Consider the following 25,644-nt stretch of genomic DNA (forward strand, 5'->3'; position numbering starts at 1 on the left):
CCCTTTCTTTGCAATTATGTATCATGCCTTGCCTGGGTACTAAAAGGAATCTTTTCCATAATGGTAGATATGCCTCAAGAATGGTGCTACCTGGAAATAATAATAATCCAGAACTTTCATCTCTGAATTATACTAGTGTAACGTGTATAGCACTTGAATGCCTACATCTGAATGACTGCTTCCTCCCTGACTCCACATTTCTCTATAGCTCCCACTCCCTACTGGTGTCAGTAAGCTATGGCCAGTGAGTAAAATCCAGCCTGTAACTGTTTTCATGTGGCCCCAAGTGAAGAATGGTTTTTACATTTTAAAAAATCTGAAATAAAGAAACAAAAGAATATGCCACAGGCAATTATGTGGCCCACAAACCCTGAATATATACTATCTGAACTTTTACAGGAAAGGTTTATCAACTCCTGCCCTATAAAATGATATAGAGTCATCATACAACTTCTTTTTACTGCTTTTCCCTTTCATGATCTCTTCTATGCTGCTTTTAAGAGGATCTATTGCTCAATGGTCTCCAAGACCTGTCTCCATTTCTAATCCCTGTCACTTTATTGGCTGCTTGCTACTCAAGTCTTCTCTTCTTTCCTGTATTACTTGCCTTTCATCTCCTTTCCCTATTGTGTCTGCTGAAATTCTTGACCTCAATATAGAGGGGCTTGACATTTTATTGTCAATACAAGAAAGTATTCCGAGGTGACGAAATACAATGTGTCATGTATGTAATCTTCAAGTACTCATCTTAATTTTTGCTGTTGCTCCAGGTAAAGAAAAAAAAAAGAGAGTTTTTTTTTTTCTTATTTCATGCCCTTCTTCCTTATCTAGTTACCTTTCCTCAGTCCTTTTTCTTAATATCACTCTTTTTCTCTTTGACTTTCATAATCCTGATTAACTCTAGTTCACTCACTTGTTACTGAGTATATCACTTCCAGGAAATTGAAGCAGATCTCAATTATTTTCTGCTTGAATTTTTTATTTGTTTGAAATGTTAAATTTAGCCAAATAAGTATCTTAAAATGTTCTAAATCATTTCATTTTTTAAAGATAAGTTGAAGCTACAGAAAATGGAACTGGACATTTTTTCAACATTGGTTTTCAGCTCATGTCAGAGAGTCAGCTTGGTAACTGCCAATGATCAACATAAAAAGAGCCCCACAACAGCTTCCCATGTTTTATCTCATCACGGCCCTTAAAATGATAAAATTCATCTAACCTTTTTCTCATTTTGCAACACTGGACCATTTACAACACAATATAATCTGCAGACCTATGAAGAACTAAGTATGCATATAATGAGGTTTTAATTTCTCTCCAATATCATCACCAAGTTATCTTCACATTTTAAATATTTCCTATTAAAATTTTCCATGGTATGTACATCATTTTTTTAACTTACATGCACTCAAAATTCAGGGTGCTTTTCTCAAACCTTTTCATTATTACAGTCTTATATAAATGAGAGGGCAATGTGATACTAAAAAGTCCAACAAAATAAGCATTATGAAAAAAAGTCTGTTGGGCAATGTTCTAACATCCACTTAATCCATAAAGACAATTTCTTTCAGTATTGATGTGATATAGAATATATTCTAAGTTATGCAAGAACAAAAACTTCAAGCCTGAATGGCAACAACATTTCTATGTAATGAGTCTGTTTACACACACCAAATTTAAATATCTTGGGGTTTTTACTGGTGTCTTTTATAGATTAAATCAAACCCTAAGGATGTAATCAAATTAAAAGGATTAGCGTTCATTAATAAGACGGCAGTAATATTTCATCAAAAGTTTGCTAAGTCTCTCTCTGCAAAACCAACAGATAAAAGCAGGCAGTGCATAAAAGTGCCTGTCTGCTGCATTAAAACATGACAAAAATAATATTTCTTAACATTGCCAAAGAACCATCTATTTCTGAAGATCATACCAGTTTCCATTGCATAGGCCAGTAAGGGTCATTAAACACCAATGGGTCTCTGAGTCCTTCTTCAGAGTCAATGACATTGTAGACTTCACTCGGGATCTCATTTTCCTCCACACAAGGTCTGCAGGGCAAAGAAGGCAAATGAACTATGAAAAACATAATCACTGCTTTTACTGTTGCTTTTTTTGTCATAAAAATTCCATTTATTTAAATTCCATTAAAAAGCACATTTGGCTGCTGAGAGCATAAATATACACTTTTATTATACTTAGCATTTTTCATTTAAAAAAAAAATCTGTCATTTGTTTAGATAAAAATGTTAAAATATTTCCAAACTACCTGTTTCAGCTAACCACTTTCTATGTGTTTGTTGCATACAATAAATGCTGGAAAAACAAGTGATTTGGAATACAATTCCAAAGCTATATATATATTTCCCATTAGAAGTTATCTGCTTACACTGATCATTATCCTTACTATGTCACGTGCCTGCCACTTACGACTTCTCTCAACATACATCTCTTAGAAGAGTGATTTAAATTACTTGAGCTGTAGTGGAAAACATTTTTTAAAAATCTCATTTTTCTAATTGCTCTGATGTATCTAATAAATCATTAACTGAGTAAGTGACAGCACTAGGAATTCAGGGAAGCTTTTTAACACAATGTTTTCCTAAAGACAAAACTGTAATTCAGACAGTCACATCTGCTTTGCATCTTGGGGGATTACCAAAACCAAGTATTGGAGAAAATAATCAAGCAATGACATTAATGACAGATCTGTCTTAGAAATGCACATAAACTTAGTAAGATGACAGGTGAGATAAACACTACCAAATAGTAGAAAAATTCTTATTTGTAAGTGTACACAAAACATAAACTAAGAGTATAAATTTATCAATAATAGGAATTATATCTAATTTTGATATAACTTTAGACCTGTGCCAATAGGTTATCTGGGAATTATTTGCTGATTTACTTCCAGAATCTCTTGGTGAACTAGCCAAATAGAAGCATTTGCATAAGAAGACGTGTTCAGAAATGTTCTCTACAGCATCATTTGCAAAAATGAAAAGCTGGAAACAAATTAAATGGCCATTAATATGAAATCATTTAAATCATTTTATATTCACACAGTAAAATATTATTTAGCAGCAACAGTAAATAAATGTGATCTACAGATATGAACTGAATAAATTTCAATCAATTCAAAAATTGTAAGCAAAGTGCAGAAGGCTATGTACAGTATGATATCATTTATATAAAGTTTTAAATCATCCCCAAACAATTTTATACATCCGTTTAAAATGATACATATTTAGGATACGAATCTAAGCACACATGGGAAGGCCTCTGAAGAAGGCAGGGAAGAGAATCGTTCCAGGAAGGGGAATAGAGGAATTCAACTCTAGTAATGTAGACCTTTAAAAAACTTGGAGCAATTATGACAAAATTATAAGTTTAACAAATCTAGATGGTATGTACATGCTATTCATTATTTGTGTCTATATTCTACACATATTTGTACGTATGTGTATGTACAAGCATGTATGTATATATTTTCTCTAGACATGGAGTATGTTATAATGACAAAACACACTTACACAAACAAAACCAGTGAGGTCTAGTTGTTATATAAGATTGTGCACATTGGTCCTACAGTGTTTACTTCTTCACAGGAGGGTGGAACCACTAGCTCCAAAGCCCACTGGCAACAAATCCACATTTTTACCCATCCATTTGTTTCAAATGTAGTCCAAATAAGTAGATTTTTGGCCATTAAGAGCCTGCCTGCTTTGCACAACCCCACTAAACTGCACCTAACATCTGCTAACCATAGATAAGGTAAACCCTGGGTCTTAATAGACCCCAAGCTTCTGCTGCCCTTAAAAGCTTTCCCACCCAGAGTCTCTCCATTATGCTGCTGAGCAACATCCTCTAGACTGGCGCCTCCTTCTCCAAACCTCCTCTTCCCAGGAGTTCCTTTTGCCTCCCTCTCCTTCAGATTGGTGGCCCTCTAATTAGTGCCTTTGGGAAGTCATCCTGCAATAAGGGACCTCCCCCATTTACAAAACCACCAAAGCACCACCCAAGTAATGCTTGTTGTGTACTACTGCCACCTCATGGTCACATCCTTCTGCTTAATCAGCTTCTAAATTCCTTGAACTCAATACACCAGTAAAAAAAAAAAAAAAAAAAATTCAGACTAGAGGTTAGAAGACCTGAATTCTAGACTTGACTCTCCACTTTCACTCCGTAAGTGGTCAGAAAAGGGCTCAAATGATGTCAATCTAGCTAAACGTATTTAGTCTTTTGTCAAGAAAAGACCGTTATTTCTCCAAAAATGACTATTACCTGTGAGTTTTCAGAAAAAATGCCAGAATAAAACTTTTGGATGACCCCATAAAGGAAGGACAGATTCCTACTATCCAAGAATACCATGGTATTCACAGAGGTGGCTGGAAAGCCCCAACCTGCCCTTGGTGCTTGAAGCCCAACGCCCTCTACCACTGCAGGAACACACTGCCAAGATCATAGGGACAGCATTTGAAATGTATATAATACAAAATCAAGTAGGAGAGGAGAAAAGGAAGTTTTATCAAATGATGTAATTTCAAAATACTAAAGCAATAACAATCAAATGGAATAAAAGAAAGCATAAAGCAATTCAAGTAATACAAGTTAATAAAATCGAAGGGAATTATTAAAATAAGGAATGAAAAATATCTATGCATACAAAAATATGGTTATCATGATCCAATTGTATATTTCACATGTATGTTCATCTACATTTATGGAAGAATACTTAATAAAATGGGAAAATGAAACTGGGATCAAGAACATTCCCTTATGGTGTTCTGTACTATATGATTTTTTTTTTTTAACCAACAGCATGTACAACTTTTATGTTTAAAAAATATTTTAAAGACAAAACAGATATCAAAATATTTCAGATTTTCAATGTAATTTGGGAATCTAAATTTTTAAATAAAATTTCCAGTTTATGAAAATACATTTGTAGTCAATAAAATATTAGAAGGCTATATTTGTCCCAATGTCACAAATTTTGACCTCTTCTCTATATCCTCACAATTCTTCCACATATCATTGGAATACAGAAGACTGGGAATGTTATATCTTGCGTTACATATAAGAAGGATAGAAGGAATTACTTCCTGTCACGATTTGATGTAAGTTAACATTATAAAGGATCCTCTCAGAAAATCCCCATGTTTTGTTTAACTCAAAAGGGAGTAATTATTTCAGAGAAGTAGATTTCAGCGTAAATACTTATATCTTCATTTTTGTGTTCCATTCAGTTATATTCTTAGGACTATCTTCGAGAGAGTATCTAAATAATTTTGTGAACCTAAACTGCTTAACTTTTCGGGAAATTTTTCTTCGTTGTTAGGTTCCAGCTCATTTTCTTAGTGTAAAGTTTTCATATCCTTCTCCATAACTGATTCCTGAACATGTCAACCTGCACTAAGTCTATGTAGGTGATGCTGAGACACAATCAACAACAAGTGCTTTCCTCATCTTGCACGTCCCTGAAGAGCACCTGCTGTCTTCAGAAATGATTTAAGTGACCCAGGCTTACAGCGTCCCATTGGAACGATTATGGTTCTTATAACTGAAGAAAATTGTATGAAAGCTACATCTTCTCTGTTGGATTCAAATTCACAGAACTGCATAGCAGAGATGCAGAGCTCTAAATAGGATGTCTTATAGGAAAATGCCAAACTGGCTCCAAGTGATGATTCCTTTTCAATTTTTGAAAACGGTAATGTTAACCATTGCATCATTACCTATTATCCTTCTGCTAGATGTTTTAGAGAAAAGCTATACTTTGGAAAGTAGTATATTACCTCACAGTCATACCAGCTTTTTTAACCATAAATGTGCATACACAGCTACTTCACAACTAAATGAAGACACCAAAAAAAAAATTTTAAATAACAGCACATAAACACTTTTAATTTCCTAACAAGTTTCTTTTACTTTTTTTAGGAAAGTAAATGTGACAGATTAAAAAAATATAAGTTGGCCCAGGAACTATCTATGAGACAGTCATGGGGAATAGTCTGCTACAGATAATGAATCCACAGCCATAATACAGTTAGAGGTTTGGAAACCTTGCCAAGAACAAGCTAGTAAGGGCTTGCAGACTAACCTCAGTGCATGCAGTTTTCAGGCGTATAATAGCTGCATGGTTAGAAGCCACTTCACTGACTCACCTGAACTCTATTCTGTTTCCTTTTTATGCCAATCTCACAGCATGTGTTAGAAAACATTTTCCTTTAAAGATACACAAACTTACTAACTATCCACCTAACAGTGTACACAGATTTGCATCCAAGCACAAACTGCTACTACAGGATATTATTAAGGTTTTTAAAAAATGTAAAGCAATAACACAAATTTTCCTCACTGTTAAAGAAAATAAAATTCATTTGAAATGATACTTTTTGTATTCTTTCTTGTTATTAAACCGTACAAAAACAAATAAAAAAACGCGTATTCCTTTACAAGTTTTCATGTGCTAGTCCAGTGGTCAACAAATTTTTTTCTGTAAAGGGCTAGATGGTAAAAAATTTAGACTTTGCAGGTCTTTACAATCTCTGTCAAACTATTAAACTCTGCCATCGTGGCAGAAAAGCAACTATAAATAAATGAGCTGTATTCTGATAAAACTTCATTTAAAAAACAGGTGCAGGCAGAATTTGGCCTTTGATTTCTGGGTCATAGTTTGCAGGCTCTAGTGCTGCTATACAGTATGCTTTTATATGACACATCCTATACCTATCAAAATGAACATCTATAACAAGTATAAAGGAAAAATTATTAATTTCCTACTGAAGTATACAAGCAATTCATATTTAAACTAGGGCACTAAATTCCAGAGGGAAAGTAAAAAGTGGTAAGAATTAAATAAATACCATTTTGGGGGGGTGTGAGACAGGGTCTTGTTCTGTCTTCCAGGCTGGAGTGCAGTGGCACAATCGCGGCTCACTGCAGTCCCTCTTGGGATCAAGCAGTTCTCCCACTTCAGCCTCCCAAGTAGCTGGGATCATAGGCTCACACAACCACACTTGGCCATTTATTTTATTTATTTTTTAATAGAAACAAGGTCTCCGTGTGTTTTCCAGGTCGATCTCAAACTCCTGGGCTCAAGCTATCCTCCTGCCTCAGCCTTCCAAAATGCTGGGATTATAGACATGAGCCACCACATCTGGCAAATAAATATACTTTTTCCGGCAGCTCTATTTTAGGTCTTTCTATTTACTTTCAAATCTTTTGTTGAGTGTTTTAAAAATAGTAATTGACGATACAACTTGAGAGAGGGAAAAACTAACTGTAAAGGCCAGCACTGCTGACAATTGACTTCTTTGCTAGGTGAATTGAGCATTGACTTATCACAGAAAAACAGAAATGAATGTTTTCAGTAAAGGCCCTAGAAAGTGTGCTTTTAGTGAAAGTTTACTCAATGAAAGTAAAATGTACTTCCTCCAAAACTTAAATTCCAAAGTAAAAGCTTCCTAGAAGAGATTATTCTAGAGTGCACAAATATTGGCTTAGCTCCACAAAACCATAGCACTGTCTTTATTTAATTACCAACCCATGAGCATTCTGACAGCCCCAATGCAGTGCTTAGTAAGCATTTTACCCACAGACAGCTTGCAGATATACAGTAGCACTAAAATTACAATACTCACCATGACTTGTTCTGTCAACCAACTTTGGAATTGGAGCTTACTTGTCTCTATAATGAGGTGTCTGATGTTCCATCCATTTTACCTGTAGCAAACAGGAGTAAATGTAACTAACCAAACATTGGTATATTAGTAAGACACAAATAAAAATATTCTTCATTTGCAAGAAGTTTTCAGCAATGAGAACTCACCATACATAATTTACTCACACTTGCACTTTGATGCAAAATAGCATACATTCAATTTTTTTCTGCACAAATTAAAATTTACTCCAGGCAATACTTCATCAAAATTTTCTCACAATCTAGAGATCTGACTAATGTATCAACTAACATCAGTAAAGAGGTGAATGTACCATCATGTGTCATTTGTAAGTACACAGAGTAATTTAGTCATTTGAACTTTGTTGCAAGATGCACAAATCCTTTACAAGCTAAGTTTGCATCATCAGATATTAAAGTATTAAGCTGTATGAGAATCTTTCATGATATTAAAACATAATAATTATAAGATATTGCTGTATTTGTTTATACATGTAGAAACTGGAGTGACAGAAGATCACATGATTAAATTATTAGCTTTTAGATATCTGCAAAAAGCTTTCTGTACTGATTAGGTTTATTATACATTTATTTAAAACTCACTTCTAAAAAGCTAAGACAATACTAGTCAATATACAGATGTACAAAATGTGATATTCAGAAGAATAAAAAGATTTTACAAAATCTGCACAAAAAGTTTGTATAGAAAAGAAGAAAAAGCCAATAGGGACCTATTTTGAAATGAAATAACTTATTTTTGACTGTTTTTACTTACCTTTGAGAATTGCTTATTTTTTGTCATTAACTTTTAGTAAAGACATGTACAGTGTCTTTAAAGGAGTTGCAGCTCAAAAATTATGACTGAGCTGGCCTCTGGGGCTCATAGTAGGTCTCAGTGAAGATCTATTAAAATATGGACTATAGTGTGCATATGTAATTGTTTTTTAGCATTGGTTCCACATGAGAAGCCTAGTAAGTAGCATACCACAACCTGAATTTCTGGCAATTAGATTCAGCTTTATTAATAAAATCAGATTCTACCAATTTGTGCAATGCTCAAGCAACTTGTGAATTGAAAACACGGTAAACCAAAGGAAACAGAAAAATTCAGAACATAAATATCCCTTTGTCCTATATATCTACCAAGTGTCCCCTCCTGACCATATTATTGCCATTGTGAATGAATGAAACTGGACCCCATTTCTGCATGTATATATGTGTATGGTGTGTGTGTGTGTGTGTGTGTATATACATGAAAGTATAATAACACAGCAGGTCCATGGTAGAAGGCCTCGGTGGACCACTGGGTTAAATGTTCTTTCTACAAAATGACACAGCACTGGCTGAGAAAACAAGTGGAGTTAAACAAATTTTAACCAAAAATCATCACAGAAATTATGTATAAGTATTTTGTATTGTCAGGTGCTATAAGCTTAGACCTTAGACTTTACTAACTACAACCCAAGCTCACTGAACCACTGAGAAAAGTATTCATTTGATATAATAGCTTTCTTTTTAAAAAATTGATGCAGTGAAGATTGGTTGAAGGTAAAATTTTGAGCAAACTGTTGTCAGGTCACCCATACACATATGGCTTTAATGTCTACTCTCTGTGGTGGAAACAGAGTACCTGAAAAGAGACACTTACATTTGCCATACTAAACCTTTCTATTAATCTAGTAGCTGGCATTTCAGTCAGCTTATGTCAGGAAAATTTATGTTCAACATTTCATTTTTCTTGCTGAGATTATTGCAATATTCTAACATTCTCTTGCTTCCAATATCTCCTACATACAATTTCCCCACACATTGCTGTCACAGCTGTCTTCCTACTCTATAACTTTGAACTAGTCAATTCTTCCCTTAAAAACTTTCAGTGTTTCCACATTGTCTATATATACATTAAAAAAAAAACTGTCATCTTTGGTGACACATTCAAATATCATAAAAATTGCCCATGTGATTCCGGAGTCCAGAATCAAATACTTCCCCATACACACTGAGATCATCCAAACTATTCAGTTACCAAATGTCTCCAATATCTTTGCTTATCCTTTTCCATACAGTCAAATACCTATTGAAGCAATTCTCTTCTTCAATATATAATTGTCACCTTCTCCTTTAAGCACTCTTTGGTTTTGAGCCAGGAGATTCATATCTGTATTCCAATATTAGCAGGTGGTTTGAATTTATTATCCAGCATTTAAAACCTTCTTCTTTGAATTATATTGATGCATTTGCATACATTTCACTCAAATTTAAAATATTTTATGAAAGACTTCCTGCTTCATGTTTATACAGTTAAGCAAACTTTGGCCTCCTGTAAGACTTTCATGAGACAGCACAGTAACAAGTTGTTTCAATGAGTGCATTTTTTCACAATTTTCCCTCTTACTAAAATCTATATCTATCCTGTATCTACCAGGAGTATATGAGCAAAAGGCAGAAATTTAGAAGGAGTAATTCACAAATAGTTAAGCTGTACTTCCAAAGCACTGCCTAAAGGATTTCCTTATTTCCAGTGTCACATCATTCCAGATCAACACAATGCTATCTGGTTGGTCACTCAAAATTGCAAATCTGATTATTGTTCACATGTTACCAATCTTTGAATTGTAACTTTGATATAATTTGAATATATGTACATCTTTAGCTATAATGTAACATTCTAACTCCAAAACTTCGCATGTGGGAAGTGGCATCTATCTGGGCAGTCTCATCTCATACCCTTCCTCCATGTTCACCTTTGCATGGTAACCTGAATACTTCAGTGCTTTTAAACATGCCATTCCTCTGTCAAGACTGGCTTTGCCCAACTTCTCTTCCTGTCAAATGCCAGACTTTAGCTCCTCTGAGAAGCCAACCCTAGTACCTACAGGAAAGTAATACATGTGCCCTTTTCTTATAGCATTCTGTTTGATTTACTGTGTTCTCATTGCATTTCTTAATTGATTCATTGTTTCATAACTGCTTCTATGACTGTCTTCTCTGAAATATTGTAAGCTATTTAATGGTAGGGGTCTTAGTCTCATTTTATTGCATATACAGCATAGGGTCTGGCACATGCTGGGAGAGCAAATAAATATTTTTAAGTGGACAAATACAAGAATGAGCACCAGATAGATAAGAAAATACAAGAAACTTCATTATTCTTGCTTGGGAGGAGAGACCCGGTGTGGTATAGCCTGGTCATCCAAATGTCTTTCTGAATGAATTATGAAACCTTAGTCCACCCTCACGACACCAGCATCTCACCCTGCTGACTAACCATGATGGTGACCTCATGTCAGAACAATCTGGAATGTTTGGGAACATTCCAGCAGAAGTGAAGTAACCTGGTTCTTGAAATCATATGCTTTTGCTTGTTAAGTGAAATACTGAATGTCAGTATTACCCTTCTAACTGACATTCAATATTTTACTTAACAAGCAAAAGAGTATAATTTCAAGAACCAGATTTACTTCATGTCTGCTCCTCTAATCACCAAAAAATCTTTTCCATTAATTTATTTCTCTCTATTTCTAGTGATTATAAACAAAGTAAATATTGGTGTTTGTAATTTTTCACATGACAAATTAGAGGCATTCACATAGTCCAAGATAGAACGTTAACATTTTTTTCTCATGCAACCATGTGAAATTATCATCAAAAGCATTTACAAACAGCTAATGATTGCGTGTCTCCATGCAAAAAGAAATAACATGATTAGCCAAAATCCCTACATATATGATATTGAGAGGTACAACTCAGGTCAAATGAAAAGCAAACATTTGGATAATTTCTTTAGAAAGGTTTCATTTTCCTGGGTTTCATCTGTGTATTATATTCATCTTTGTTTTGCTCCCAGTATCCTGTATTTGATAGAGAATCAAAAGCGGGTGGCTACACTGACATTCCACTTCACCATTCAGGCGCTTCTAGCTCTATTATAAGTGTTCAATTTGATTCTAATATTCATTTTTAGATACATCTATTCAAATTTTAGAGTCCTAAAACTTTCCCTAAAGTCTAAAAAAAACTCTAAGAAAATGCTTCTCTTTTCTTTTTCTTTTTGAGACAGAGTCTTGCTCTGTAGTGCAGGGTGGAGTGCAGTGGTGCAATCTGGGCTCACTGAGACCACCTCCGCCACCCAGGTTCAAGCGATTCTCCTGCCTCAGCCTCCCGAGTAGCTGGGACTACTGGGATGCACCACCACGCCTGGCTAACTTTTTTGTATTTTTAGTAGAGATGGGGTTTCACCATGCTGGTAAGGCTGGTCTCGAACTCCTGACTTCACATGATCCACCAACCTCAGCCTCCAAAAGTGCTGGGGTTACAGGCATGAGCCACCACGCCCTGCTGCTTCACTTATTTTCTAAGAGACTCAACAAGTAATTTTGTTTTGAAAAGTGACGCATTTTTCAGATCTCCAGATTATTTGAAAACATTATGTTATATACATATAACATATATAAGTGTGCATATGTGTGCATATATACACACACACCAGTTAGAATGCATTTTCCTCCTCACAATTAGTTTAAAACAGAATTCCTTTATCTTGTTCCCCCCAAAAAAGCTCAAAAAGTATAACACTGAAACATAAGACAAAACACACGGACAAAGGGAAAAAAAAAATAGACTATGCCCAGAGCCTACTTACACCATGTCCACAATCTGCTGAGGCTTTTTTGAAAAGCATGTTTTTTCTTTCAAATAAAGATAAAAAAGAAAAGCTTTTAGATCATGGGCTATGGGGAGGAAGAGATAATGTCTCTTGTGCTTTGATGTTACAAGTAGCTTATCATTATAGAAGAGTTCTTGTAATGAAATAAAGGTCCTGGTAAACTGAGCCTGGATATTCAATAACCAGCTTCTACACAGAAGCTTTCTGATACTCCTGTTCCTGAAACTGCAGAGCAAACATGTGCATCATGAACAAATTGCAAAGCTTATTTAGAGACTCTACTTGATAGTTTTTAAAGATATGACATAACCAAAACAGGAAAGCATGATTTCCATGTTCCTCAGGGGGCTTTGTTTAGAAATGTTTCCAAAATACCAACTGACAAGAAATTAGGATAAAATTGTCCGTTCATCATCAAAAGCAACAAATAAAATTGGTTTCAAAGTACTGTGCATTCTGTGTAAACAGAAATCATAGCCTATTGAATAATATTCAAAATGCCAATGTGTTGTTACCTTTTGTTAGTTTTAAATTAGAGTTAAATACAGGTGAAGTTTGAAAAAATATGTTAACTGTATGTTAACAAGTAGCCTGAGTTCTAAACTGTGGCATTCGGGGCAAAATAATTATTTAAAGGAATTTGTCATATATCCTTTAGAAACATAAAAGTTTTTTGATAAATTTGCTTAGGTATATATGGAAAATTCAAACAACCAACAGAAGTATAAATGAGAGATTACAAAATTCATACGAGATGTACACCACCCAGAGATCATCACTGTTTGGCAAATTCCGTTCCAGATCTGTTTATATACATATATAAATATGGGCATATATAGAAGGGGCATATATGGATCTGGGGATAGACAGATGGACATAAACAGTCCTATACTAAAATGTCAATACACAGAATACTATGTGACCTGTTCTTTCTCTCACTCAGAAAAAATTCACAAACATCTTTCCAAGTCAATTGAAATACATTTTTAACAGTTAGTACAGCGTTTCTTCGTACCAAGGCTTGTTTTTCCAATTTCTCTCTTTTTTTTTTTTTTTTTTTTTTTTGAGGCAGAGTCTAGCTCTGTCACCCAGACTGGAGTGTAGTGGCACGATCTCGGCTCACTGCAACCTCTGCCTCCCAGGTTCAAGTGATTCTTTTGCTCCAGCCTCCTGAGTAGCTGGGATTACAGGCACATGCCACCACACTCGGCTAATTTTCTATTTTTAGTAGAGACAGAGTTCCACCATGTTGGCCAGCTGGTCTTGAAATCCTGACCTCAAGCGATCCACCCGCCTCAGCCTCCCAAAGTGCTGGGATTACAAGGATGAGCCACCGCGCCAGGCCTATATTTCCAATTTCTTGATGATGGACATCTAGGGATAGTAATTCTTTTACAGTCCAATAACAAAATATTGTTTATATATAGATTGATTTGTAGCCCATGTTTTTCCAAAAGAACTTACAGTGGCTTACAAGAAAAATATAAGTTAAAAAGAAAAATGATTTGATACCAGAAAAGAGAAACAAATAAAAGGAAGAAAAAATACAAAACTCTCCTGAGAAGTAGAGTTTTGAATAAATTAGTCCTCAATTCAGGCTTCCAAATTCATCAGTAAAATACCTAAGGCAAAACAGAAAAATTCAAAATGAAAATCAATACTAGAAACAAGAATCAACAGCCACTGCCAAATCTGGATAGAATCTCCATTGACTTAAAACCTAACTGAATTAGATTTAGTAAAATAATGGCTCACAAATATGGCCACCAGTGGCACAAGAAACAGAGGAGATATTCTGACCACAAAGAAGAGAAAACAACATGCTACTTCTTGTGGTAGAATGTCTCTGCAAAGACACATAGCAAACTAGTAACAGTGATGGTCTTTAGCTAGGGCAAGTGGAGAATTCTGGCAATGCAGGACGCAGGGGGAATTTACATTTATTACATGTTCTTTTATGGCTTTAATATTTCTACTACAAAATATAAAAATACCTTTCCTCATTAAAAAGTTAGTTACAATGTCTTAAAACTTTTTCAGCCCAATATGGAATATGTCCATTTAAAAACTATAAAGTATTATCTTAATTTTAAGTAAAAATATGCTATATATGTATATAAATGAATACATTCATATATTTATATGTGAGTAAACTCATGATTTATTTTCTTCCATTTCCTTTGAAGATTTTCTTCTGTTTCTAGCATGAACATATTGTTGTATAAGCAGAAAAGCTCATACTTAAAAATAACTTGCAAAGTAATTTAAAAAAACAAGAAAGAGAACACTAAATGTAAAAATTATAATTCAATCACGATTCTTTTAAAAACAAAATATAAACTAATTAATTATTTCACTATTAAAAGAAAAGGAAAAAAAGTAAATTAAGTCAGTTTGAGAAGTTAGCCAAATAATTTTAAAAGTCAATGGAAAACAAGAGAAAAGAAACAAAATATAAAGAGAAATTTTAAAAACACATAACCATTTTTTAAAAATAAAACTGTGTTTTAAAACATTAAAAAATTCATTAATTATAATCAAGAAAAAGTGAAAAGTCAAACAACACTAGATATTAAAAACATACAAGAAAGCAAAATCTCTGCTAATGAATCTTTGAATGTATCTCCCCCATTCCCCCTTATCCAGTCCACTCATACTGGTCTCTTTGCTTTTCCTTGCATATGCCAGGCACATACTTGCATTTGCACTTGATTTTCCTCCTACCTAAAATTCTTTCTCTGGACATCAGCAAATTCACTCCTTTAAGTCTTTTTCCAATGTCACCTCCTCAGTGAGGCCTTCCTTGACTACCCTATTTAAAATTACACACATGCATGCACGTACACACCTGACACTTTCTATCTCCCTTCCTTTTCTTGCTCCTTATGACCATCTAATATAGCCTGTGTTTTACTTATTTATCTTGTTTATTATCTTTTCCCTCCCTCAATAAAAATATGTGTGAGCAGGGATTTTTCCATTTTTCTTACTGTACATAGTAGGTGGTCAGTAAATATTTGTTGAGTGAATGAATAAAAAATTTTAAAATCTTGATATAAAATTTATGTCCTGGGCAAATACAAAGTATCCAAATTAAGGGAGGAAACAAAGTAGAAAGCTGAATTGATCAGGAAAAATTAACAAAGCTATAAAATAATTTCATCCCAGTTTGGTAAAACTTTCATAGTCCTATGGTTTCACCATTATGTTTCTTCAAAATTTCAGAAAGCAGACACATCTCTGTCTACACATATCCAAATACGCTGAAATTTGGAAAGAACTATTAATACATGTTTGTTTATATTTACATGTGTGTACATATGTTTTTTATATATGTATGTACACGTGTGTATACACACTCATATATATGTACACACATGCACACATACTTTCTTGCAAATAAAGTGAAAAGATGATACATTTGATATATAGATTTTTATGTCAGATTTTTAATGGTGAATTTATAATATAAACACTTTCAAACATGTTTTTCTCCTTCACAACATAAAAAACCCTTAGAAGTCACTAAACATTTTTGGAAAATATTTTTTCACGACAGTGGTATACAATACATTAATGAAACATAATTAATTTTAAGATTAACAAGTTTTGTTAGCTTTCTATTTTTATCCTTCTATTTTTATCTTTCTATTTTTCTATTAAAATGAAATCTGAAATAAAAATTTTTATTAATTTATTAAATGTTTAGTGAGTCCATATAATGAGCTAGAGACAGTGTTTCAGCACAGGGGGTGGAGGCAAGAACAAAGATATAGTCCCTGTCTCTGAGACTTAGAATATTTATAGATGGGAAGACAGAAATTATGCAGATACTGATGAAAAAAACCCACGTAATTACAATTGTAATAGTGTGTCATAGAAGGGGTTGAGTGAGAATATAAACCACTACTAGATTTGGAGGGCAAGTCACACTGAAGAAGTGACATAATTGAGATCTGAGGGATGTCTAGCAAAGGAAAGTATTCTAGGCAAAGGATTTGTGTGCTGAGGACCTTCTGTGCATTGCATAAATCTTTCTGTACCTGTCTAGTTCCTTAGGATAAGTAACTAGCCATTAAATCATCAGAACAATGGAAATAACCATTTGTACACTTTTGGATACATGCAATCAAATGCCCCAACACTGCGTTAGCTTTAAGATGTAATCTTACCAATAAAGTAAGAAAGTGTCTATTTTACTGTTCTCTCACCAGCACTGGGTATTGTGTTTTGAATTTGATTTTTAAATTACATTGTGATACTATGATAATTATAGAAAAATAATAAAATATGTATAAGTATAAATAAATAAATAATGAGTTTTCAGATCTCAAATTTCCACCATCTAGAAATTACTACTTTGAACATATATTCAAAGCAATATTTCATGTACATATACACATTTAAAAGGTACTGTTGTCTTTGTATTATAGTTGTTTTCCACTTACATATTATAAGCATTTTCTAGAAAAATAACTATGCATCTACATTAGCAATTTCATATACTGAACAGGGTCCCATTGTGAGACTACAGTATGGTTTAACCTATTCCATATTATTTTTTCACTTTTATGTTTAAGTGAATATTTACCTGTACATTTTAGAAACATTTTTATCTTACTTGTGGCTTCTTGGGATTCTTACATCAGTGGCTTAATGTATTTCAGTAGTTCTTGGAAATTATCAGCCATGGTCACTTCAAAATGGTTTCTGCACAGTTTTCTTTCTCCTCTTGTTCTGGGCCTCAAACATGCTAAATCTTCTTACCAGGTACTCTAAGTCCCTTACCATTTTCTAAATTGTCCATCTTTTTCTCTACATATTTTATTCTGGATAATTACTAATGATCTACCTTGCAGTTAAGAATACATCAAACTTACATAATTTGCTAGTAAACCCATTATTTGAGTTCTCAGTATCAACTTGATATTTAGTTATCACAATTCCAATTGGCTCTTTTGCACATTTATCACGTCACGTTTATAGTTTTCAGATTTTACCAAAATTGTAAAACTTAGCCATTACCTCCACTAGTATAGAATCTATTTTTTAATTTGTAATATCTGTAGTCCCAGTGGTCTGTTTCTAGTGTATGCTGCTTCTGTGGATAGTGGCTGATATTGTCTAGACCCATTGTGTACCATGTTGTCCTTGGTTGTTTGCTAAACACTTGTTTGAAAAATTACTTTTAGAAGTAATTTGAAACCCAGGAAAATGATATACTACTTAGAAGGATACTTCATTTCCTTTTGCACAGAAGGGTGATGCCCATTTGAGACCAAGACTTGAGATTTTAGGGACAATTTAGAAGACCATAGTACATTTTTTGTTCCCTATTGCAGAGACCAGCCTTTCAGGGATCTGGGCCAGACTAGGATTATTTCTCTTTGACAGGACCAAAATACCAGTTTAAAATTTAGCTGCATTTCATAACCAAAGTTTGACAAAGATATACTTCTTTCAGCTCTCACTCTTTTCCTGTTTTGGGTCTGGTACTTTCATACTATCTTGTTAACTCCATGTTCTAGTTAAGATGCTTTGCATTTCATCGAGGGTTTTTTTTTGTTTTTTCAATATTGTCTTTTCTGGGATGGTTGGTCTGCATTACCAATTCATCATTGGGAGAAATAAGTCCCCCTGAACTATTCGAATTTGTTCAAAATTAATTTTATCCACAGCTGTTGTTATTGCTTTACAATATTGTTATTACAAATGATGCCATAATGAAAATTGCTTTAAATATACCTTTTGCTTTTGGCCATTTCCTTAAATTCCTACAAATGAATTGCTGCGTTAATGTTGTACGTATTTTAAGACATTGTCATGTATCATTAACTAACCTTCCAGAAAATCTATGTTTAGCTACCTTTACTTTTTTCATCAGAAAACCAATTTTCTCCAGTGCTCTTTCCCCACTAAACATACAGACATTCTCACGTATAACTCTGTAATGATTTTTCATTTTTGGCAGCTTGATAGGCAGATAAATTTAAATACATTTCTTCTTTTCAAATGTTTATTTATTTGACTTCTAGTGAGACTAAGCATATGGTCATGTTTATTGAACATTTGTAGTTCTTCATTTGTGAATTACTTAATCGAATTTTCTTACTCATAAAGTAGGTAGTCAATAGGTAATTTTATTCCTATTTGTATTACTAAGGATTAGTAGATAAAAATGTAATTATATAAAAAGATAAAAGTAAATGTGGTCAACAAAGGAAACATCGAAATAGCATAAAAACAAGAGGCTTTAAATTACCAGAAATAAGGTCAGATTTAATTATTCAAGGCAAAAATCAGACTTGTAAGCCTGCTTTAATAAAGTTTTATTCAAACACAACCATGCACATTTATTTGTTCATTGTCAATGGCTGCTTTTCACCGCAAGGCCAGAGCTGAAGACCTGACACAGACCCTGAACTGTTAACAAAGTTTAAAATATTTATTATCCTGTCCTTTACAGAAAAGATTTTTCAACTCCTGATTTAAAGGCAAGATATTATTTAATAATTATTTTATCAATATACGAAAAATACTACAATTCCTATTGTAAGTTTATTATATTTATTAATTCATTTAATAGATCTATGGTGTAGGTATTATTGTTGCAGGACTTTTCTTCAGTTCAGCTAAAGGCAGGGTCCTTGTAACACTGCCACAAAAATTTAGGCTCGCAAACAATTTGCATGGTGAGTAAGACAGGGTTTTATTGGGTGAAAAGGAAGAAAAGGGGAAAACAGGGACTCTCCCCAAGGCCAGAGTCCCTGCTAGGGTGCTTCCTGCCTTGCAGTTTGAATCCCAGATTCCACACAGGGCCAGGCTCCTCCCAGCTGCGAAAAGGCATGAACTTCCTGCTGCTCCAGCCCAGTGTGCAGGCCAGTTGGAGTTTTTCAGAGGAACTCCTTCCACCTGGCTATCTCACTACAATTAACCTGTTTACAGAAGTTATTTTACAGAGCCAAGGAGGGTAAACCAATCACTCAGCATTCTAGTAGATGGCACAAAGAGATTCAAATTCAGACAATATGGATCAAGGGTCATTGGTCTTAATCTAAAAGTGAATTGCTGGCAACATTTGTACTAAAACCTGTCACATCCCTCACCATTTTATTAAGATTAATCTGGATGTTATTTAACATTGCAAATGATATATGAAAGAAATAACCAGCATAAGGAGAACAAAACTATTGTTTGAAATGTGAAAACACAAAATAAAATGAGGAAAAATATAGAACTAGTAATCTAATAATTGAGAAGAAATATTACTACAGACAAAACCCCATAACTTTCCCCTACTACACTATTAACAAGTAAGAAGATGGCCGGGCATGGTGGCTCATACTTGTAATCCCAGCACTTTCGGAAGCTGAGGCAGGCAGAACACTTGAGGTCAGGGTTCAAGTCCAGCCTGGCCAACATGGCGAAACCCCGTTTCTACTAAAAATACAAAAATTAGCCAGGTGTGTTGGTGGGCGCCTATAATCTCATCTACTTGGGAGGCTGAGGCAGGCGAATCACTTGAACCCAGGATATAGAGTCTGCGGTGAGCCGAGATCCTGCCACTCTACACTCCAGCCTGGGCACCAGAGTGAAACCGTCTCAAAAAAAAAAAAAAAAAAAAAAAAAAAAAAAAAAAAAAAAAAGAAAAAAGAAAAACAGATGAAAATGAAAATGAGAAAAGTTTCTGTATAAAAGCCATAAACACATAGGCTGTCTAGGAAAAGCCATAAGAAAATCTGTAGTTTCTTTACAAATAAAATTTGAAAGTGAATAAAGAGACAGCAAGTTTTGGATTGTGGAAGACTTAATATCACAAATACAGCTATTTTTAAAGAAGACATAGAGGTTAAAAATAATTTCAGATTTCAAACAAATAATTTTTATAAATAAATTATTTTTTAACCTGACAAATGAACTTAAATTTTACCTAGATAAATACTCTGGTTTGGAAGTCCACCAAATTTGGGAGGAAAAATGAATGATTCAGAGCACTTGGCCAGTCAGATGGAAGAATGAAACAATGGTTACTAAAGATCTGGTCTCCTATCAAAGGCCGGACACGTGACAATTTAAAGAATCCGATGCTCTTCATACTGAGCCTGGCATAGAGCAGGAGCTCAACAAATGTGTGCAATGAATTGATAAATGTACATATTCACCTATAATTAATCAATTGATTATAATAAATAATATATAACATGCATCTACAAAATCTTTACTCAAATTATGTTGTGCTCTAAAGCCAAACTAGAATTTCAAATTGATGGAGTAGATTTCTGATTAAAGTCTAGTTCATAACAAATGCCATAAAGATGTTTTAAATGGGTATTTTATCTCTTCTCTAGGTATTGTAAAATACCATATTTGAAATTGCCACTGTAACTTTAAAATTTCTCATTGTGATAATAAAATACAGAATTCAACAGCACATCATTTTAATATTAATATCAAAGAATCAAATATATTTCCATTTCCTTTAATAATTCTTCCATTAATATTTACATTATGGAGTTGTTTGGTTTTTTTCTTGTAAATTTGTTTAAGTTTTTTACACATGCTGGATCTCAGACCTTTGTTGGATGCCTAGTTTGCAAAATTTTTCTCCCATTCTGTATGTTGTCTGTTTACTCTGTTGATAGTTTTTTGGCTCTGCAGAAGCTCTTTAGTTTAATTAGATCCCATTTGTCAATTTTTGCTTTTGTTGCAATTGTTTTGGCATCTTTGTCATGAAATCTTTGCCCGTGCCTATGTCCTAAATGGTATTGCCTAGGTTGTCTTCCAGGGTTTTTACAGTTTAGGGTTTTACATTTAAGTCTTTAATCCATCTTGAGTTAATTTTTCCATATGGTGTAAGGAAGGGGTCCAGTTTCACTTTTCTGCATATGGCTAGCCAGTTATCCCAGCACCATTTATTGAATAGGGAATCCTTTCTCCATTGCTTGTTTTTGTCGGATTTGTCGAAGATCAGATAGTTGTACGTCTTCAGTCTTACTTCTGGAGCTAAATGATGAAAACACATGGACACATACAGGGGAACAACACACGCTGGGCCTTTTGGAGGGTGGAGGTTGGGAGGGAGACAATCGGGAAAAATAACTAAAGAGTACTAAGCTTAATACCTGAGTGATGAAATAATGTGTACAATAAACCCCCATGACACAAGTTTACCTATGTAACAAACCTGCACTTATACCACTGAACTTAAAATAAAAATTAAAAGAAAATAAAAATAAATATTTACATTAGGCGCTGTTGCTACCAATTCTTTTGGAGCTCTTCTTTCACATTTGATTCCTCCATGAAATGGGTGAATGTTGAAAATTGTAAATTTTTATTGTTCATCTTCCTATTACTTCCTTCACACTGTAGATACATAGCATTGCTGCCAATGTAATTCCTTGGTATTTACTTATTTGTTTAAAAAAAACATTAATAAGAGCCCAATATTTGCCTGACACTGCATAAAGTAATTTCACAAACGTTGTTTAATTTGGTCTATTTTTCATTAACTGTTGAGTTCACTTAATCAACTTTTAATGTCAACATTTGTTCATGAAGAAAAACAATATTCTAGGTCACAGTAAACATCTAAAAACTACACTTGTTTTATACAATTACTAGATATTTTAACTAATGGCTATTATTCATCACTACTTATTAATGTAACAATTTCCACTCAACAATTGAATTTAAAATAAGCTAAATATTACCTCAGCTCAAATATATTTTAAAATTTCATTGAAAGTACTTGTTTTTTAAAAAATATATATATATGCCTATTGCAAAATTTTACATTACATAGTCTGGGATATGCACAGCATATATTTATTTTAATATTTCCTCATAAATCATCCCCCTCCCCAAGTTCCTTTTAAGTTTTGTTACTCTTTTCTGAACCGACTCCAATTTTCTGACATCTTTCCAATGTTGAAGTACCCAGAAATGTATGTGATGTTCATGCAGGTACAATCGCTCAGTGGCAGAGTTTATACTATCGCAGTCTGGATCCACAAAACATCAAGTGAGGATGATGGCTTTGACAAAAGTCCTGCAGTATGTACTACTGGCCTACTCTGAAAGATCTAAGTTCCTCTAAAGAGATGAACTAAACTAAGGGGGTTGAGGAGAAGAGTAGTGGAGAAGGGAAGCAGAGTGTTTAGGACATGAAAAATCAGAATAAGGAAAGCAGAAACCATTAAAGCCTGAAGCTTTAGTTATTTAAAGAATATTTTAATAATAAATGTTCCCTAGATTTTTTTTCCCACTCACTCAGTATTTTTCTGCATACAAAATTCCTTACATAAGAATTTTTATAACTTTCATATATTATATATGGCCCTTTGTCCATAGCTATTAAAAGTTCTTTTCCTTTTATTCCTCTCATAATATATTTTTACTCTTCTCTACATGTTATAAATACCTTTCCATATCAGTTCATTTGGACGATGGGGACAATGATAATTACAATTAAACTATACAGAGAGCTTACCATGTGTTAGGCACTTTGCTTATTGTCTCACAAAAATGACATTAAATGATCATACAGACTATCAGATAAATAATTTACGCACATTTCACAGAGGAAGAAACTGAGGCTCAGAGAGATACAGTGATTTGGCCAAGATTCCCAAGCAAGTGGGTGGCAGAGCCATGATTCACATTTAAAACAGCTATTAAAATATTTACTTTTAACAGTTACATAGTATTCATTTATGTGAGTGCAACCAATATTTATTTACTTATCCCCTATTACTAGATATTAAGATTGTTTATTGATTTTTTTACTATTATAAACAATGATGCATTGTACCCACTTTTGAAAGTATTTCTACAGCATAAATATCTAAACATGATATTGCTGGCATAAATGTTTACACACTTTACAACCCATCAATTTAGATTTTTAACAATTTTATTGGCATATAATAGATGTACATAGTTTCAGGGTACATATGATCATTTAATGCATCCATATAATTTGTGAAGCTCAAATAAGTGTACTTGGGATAGCTATCACCTCAAATATTTGTCTTTTTTAATGCTAGAAACGTGAATTATTTTCTTCTAGCTATTTTGAAAAGTGCAATAGATTGTTGTAAACTATAATCACCCTACTGATTTATCTAACACTAGGTCTTATTTCTTCTTTTTGCTTTTTTGCCTCCCCGTATTTTGGATGACCAATCATCTCTCTCATTGTCAGCCTCTCCTTTTTTCACCATTACAACACTGGCATTTCTGTAACAAAAAATTGAATTTCTCATCCTACCGTGTTAGTTCCTGTAGTAACACCACACAAGAATGCACATGCATGTGCGCGCACACACACACACATATACTCACACACTTCCCATTTTGTCCCAATATCCTCCATTAATACTCCTATGACCTGTAATCTCAGTTGTTTACACCCATATTTGCAAAGAAAATTCATATCCAAATTTATACAGCCTCTTTTCAATAAAAAATTCATACGTGTTTTCTTGTCACACTACAACAGCTTTTCAAACATCAATTCCTCAACTTGTTATATAGTTGGACCTTCATTAGACATCCAATTGAGGAAGAAAAAAAAATCGTTATTCCACAGAATACTCAGTATCATAGAGCTAAACTAATGAAGTTCTATAAGGGCAAGTACCATATCTGATTTTCCCCTCCAGTGCCTGACTGATGTTAGGTATTTAATACATGTTTGTTGAGTAAATGAAGAGAAGAGATCTAAGGAAACCCAGAGAAAATTGTTATTGGGAAACAAGTTGTCACAGTGGTCAAAAGCAGACTCTAGATCCTGATGGTCTAGGTTAGAATCCTGTCTACACACTTAACCACTTATGGGCAAGTTTCTGAACCTCTCTATGTCTCAATTTCCCCATCTTTAAAATGGGGATAGCAAAAGTGCCTACTTCATTGGGTTGATGTGAGGCTTACATAAGCTAATACATATAGAGCATTTAGAAGTTAGTATCATGTGTATGTTTTTAATGTAATTCTCAATTTTCCCTTAATTAACAAAAAGAGGACTGACTTTACAAAACTCATTTGCCTATCATTTCTGGAGGCAAATGGTTCGGTCTTTTGGTACTCCTTCCCTCACTTTCCTAGTCCTTTATGGAAACCATGCTTTTTTAAATGAATTGTTTGCTCTGGGCTAAAATGGAGTTACAAAGAAGGCAAAATATCACGGCAAGTGAACTAATGGAGGAGCACATTTACTGAAGCAAGTGAGCAAATGGACCAGAAAATTATGTAAAGTGAGTTACAAGATACTCTATTTAGCTTACAAAATAAAACATGGGCGGGGAGTTAGAAGATTTAGGTTTGAGGTGCAACCCTGACACTTAGTAACTCGTTTATTTTGCACAGGTTCACCTTTCTTAGTTTCTTCTTCTTTTTTTTTAAATCTGTCTGTATGTTATAGACCTCACAGGGTTCCTATAGGAGTAAATAATGTAATCAAGTTGAAACACACACAAACCAAAATTGTTTTTCTATTTACTAAACTCTGAATATTTCACTTAAAGTACACTGGTCTTTTCTCTTAACTTTCCCATTTAATTGATTTCCCAACTAATCTTGAAATGATACTAAACAAATTCAAATATTGTTCCTAACTCTTTTTAGACATATTATTTGCCACACTACATTACAAATACGGGAGTTAATAGACTATAGACTCCAGTTCTGTGAATCCAATTGTTATATTTCTTTACATAAGTCATTCATTTTTAATTAAACCTCTGGTCTGCAAATATATTATTGCACTTCAAAACAGAATGATTTTAGAGGTGTTTGATTTTCTTTGTCATGCGTTAAATTGTATAATATCTAGATGAATAGCACAATCCAATAGAAACAAGAAGGGCAATCTGTGAACATGCTACAGTAGCTCTGTTCATGCATCCAACACTTGTGTGCCTGTTAAGAGCCAAGCACTCTACTAGAAGCTGGGAATCTAGCCATAGACAAGATTGACCTGGTCCTATTCAACACAAAGGGCAATCTAGTAGACAGGACTTACAATTCAACAAGGTATTATGAAAGTGTGTAAGAATTGGTGCTGTAAGACAATACAGAGAATCCTTGGAAGCCAAAGGAAAAGTTAACTTGGACTAAGAAAACAAATAGGGAAGGTCTCTGTGGAAAGTAATTTTATACCAAGATCTGAAGATAATTAGCCAGGAGGAAACTGTTACGAAGAAGAGTATGGCACATTTAAAGAAGCAAAACATCCAGGATATTGGTAGCATATAAACTGACAGGGGAAATGTCAAGTGATTGTCATAAATAGGAA

At 33.9% G+C, this 25,644-nt stretch overlaps 1 long non-coding RNA gene across 11 annotated transcripts in view; it reads right to left on the bottom strand.

Moving 5' to 3' along the window:
- The window catches only part of LOC102119720 (uncharacterized), a 1,100,133-nt gene that overhangs the window by 687,783 nt on the left and 386,706 nt on the right, over positions 1–25,644 (bottom strand). For all 11 annotated transcript variants that reach the window (XR_006697344.3, XR_006697342.3, XR_010586309.2 and 8 more), the window contains 2 exons: positions 7,644–7,725; positions 1,931–2,048 (listed from right to left, as the gene is read on the bottom strand). This is a non-coding gene — a long non-coding RNA (uncharacterized lncRNA). The remainder of the gene's footprint in view (positions 1–1,930; positions 2,049–7,643; positions 7,726–25,644) is intronic.

The sequence above is a fragment of the Macaca fascicularis genome, chromosome 4, assembly GCF_037993035.2.
Source record: "Macaca fascicularis isolate 582-1 chromosome 4, T2T-MFA8v1.1".
Classification (NCBI taxonomy): Eukaryota; Metazoa; Chordata; class Mammalia; order Primates; family Cercopithecidae; genus Macaca; species Macaca fascicularis.